Source organism: Pocillopora verrucosa, unplaced genomic scaffold, assembly GCF_036669915.1.
Source record: "Pocillopora verrucosa isolate sample1 unplaced genomic scaffold, ASM3666991v2 scaffold_26, whole genome shotgun sequence".
NCBI classification, from domain to species: domain Eukaryota; kingdom Metazoa; phylum Cnidaria; class Anthozoa; order Scleractinia; family Pocilloporidae; genus Pocillopora; species Pocillopora verrucosa.
In genome coordinates this window covers 12925-15057 of record NW_027078180.1, presented here as the reverse complement: position 1 = coordinate 15057, position 2133 = coordinate 12925, and the positions used below count along the sequence as shown (strand labels likewise).

General features: G+C 49.0%; 2 non-coding genes and 1 pseudogene across 2 annotated transcripts; 1 reads left to right on the top strand and 2 right to left on the bottom strand.

Moving 5' to 3' along the window:
• The first annotated feature begins 509 nt into the window (after window positions 1-509).
• LOC136278544 (5S ribosomal RNA) lies at window positions 510-628 on the top strand. The gene has a single exon (XR_010716391.1). It is a non-coding gene; the product is annotated as a 5S ribosomal RNA (ribosomal RNA).
• A 983-nt stretch (window positions 629-1611) lies between these two features.
• On the bottom strand, window positions 1612-1775 carry LOC136278555 (U1 spliceosomal RNA). Its single transcript, XR_010716402.1, has one exon. It is a non-coding gene; the product is annotated as a U1 spliceosomal RNA (small nuclear RNA).
• Window positions 1776-2007: 232 nt separating this feature from the next.
• Window positions 2008-2133, bottom strand: LOC136278567 (U2 spliceosomal RNA; annotated as a pseudogene).

Sequence of the window (2133 nt, the reverse complement as noted above, 5' to 3'; positions counted from 1 at the left end):
GATGCCGAAGCATGCCCTGGGTGAGGGGGGTGGTCGAGGGATCCTTCCCACGGTTTATGGTGGATAGTAGCAGGTCGCCCCCACAAGCCCTTGCGAGTCCCGCAGACGGTCCCAGAGGCTGACCCGTTTGGTATCTCCTCACTGTAAGATTTTAAAGCCAGATACACGCACCTACGGAGCTAAAACATTGTATAATAGGTTTTTAGGACACGTTATGTCTCTTGGGACCCCTCCCTCCCCTCCCTAGGGAATAGTGCTTCAAATCGATGCTCCTCAATGTGTTAACTGGGTTGAGGAAAATACATTAGGGTTAGGTAACGACTTCGGGGTTAGGGTAACCATTTCTTAGGGTTAGGGTAACAATTTCTTAGGGTTAGAGTATCGATTTCTTAGGGTTAGAGTAACGAAACTAGGGCTTTAGAATTTCAAATTCGCCTACACTCAGGGATGTGGCCGCTTTACAGCCTGAACCTGGCCGATAACAAGCAGAATTTCGACCCCATTTCCTCGTCTACGACCATACCACAGGGAAAGCACCGGTTCTCGTCCGATCACCGAAGTTAAGCCCTGTCGGGCGGGGTTAGTACTTGGATGGGTGACCGCCTGGGAATACCCCGTGTTGTAGGCTTCAATTTTTTGTCTTGCGAACATCTCTAAACGTTTTATCCCAATAAATAGCTCTCCATACACCACAATTTCACATAGAGAGCCGTAGGTGAGTGAGGAACAAAATCAAAGCAAAAAACGAGGGGGGGAAAACACCTTTTTGTCAAAAATCGGCCAGCTAATGGCGAAAACTCTAGTGCGATCGACTTTTCTTACAGAGCGCGCGCGAGCGAGTGAGCACGCGCGAGATGAACAGTTTATGATGTCAAATTCTACTTCTGTGATATCAAATCATTCCAAATAACGAACGAAAAAATGAATAGGAAAAAAACGCACACTTCTGAGACGCAGTTTTAAGCCATCGTGACGTGGCAAAACACTCGCACACTTCCAAGAGGAGGCGCGCGAAAAACGGCACTGAAAGTCGACAATGGTTGGATTCAGACTGCAAACGAATCGGGAAAAAGGTTCGATACTTTTACTACTCTGCTAGTTTGTTTCCTTCCCTCGTTCATTCGTTCACTCGCTTGCTCGCACAAAGGATACACTAACGATAGCAATAGCATTTCTAAAAGCGGCTCCAGTGACAATAAAACCGCTCAAAAGGTTCAAAGTGTACTCACGGTCCAAGTCGAATGCCCTTCTATGCTCGCTCGCTCGGTCGATCGGCCGTTTGGTTTCCTTTCATTTCCTTTCCCTTCGCGCGCATAGCACAGCACGGCACGGCACGCACAACCTGCAAATACAAACGAACAGGACTTTACACACAATAGAGCAGACAGGCCTTGAACAAAAACAGCCAGCAAAGTTACGCACCGCCCCGAAACTCACCTTGTTTCCTTCCTCCAGTCTCTCCAATGCACTTCTACCCCTCCAAACGTGCCAACACCTTGGCCAGTTGTGCGTCCTTTGCTTTCTTTGCAAGTCTACCGGTCCACTGCAAAAGCAAAAATACCCTCGATAGTCAGTAAGAGGGCCATATAGACATAGTTTGGATGACTTTTGCGGGGACGAGCGCGAACGCAGGTCCCCACTACCAGAAATTATACGCTCGAGTTACCCACATTTGGGGTAATCGCAAGGGTCAACCCAGTCGAAGTGCAATGAAAGGGCCTCGCCTTGAGAGGACTGCCTCCTTGATCACAGTACCTCCCGCGTCAGGTAAGTATGCTTTTTCAGCGTCTGCCCTCGGTGAAAAAATCCACTTACCCCTAGGTCCTTGTGGTAGTGCTTTGCGCACTTCAGAAAACGTAGGCCAGCGGCCGTTCCTGCCATTGTCTGTTGTCTGAATTATCATCCCTCTTTCACCTCTTCCCCCTCTAAGGGCGGGCGGGGCTCCTGTAAACATAAAAGAATGCTATACCGTTGACTTTGTTTTGGATTGAATGTGTCTTCCCCAGAGGGAAGTGGGCCGCACTCGGAGGTAGTGCTATACCGAGGCAACCCGTGGCTGGGACGAGGCAAGCCTCTTTTCCACAGCCCAGTTCCAAAAATCAGTTTAATATATGAGCTGCTCAATGAGCAGCG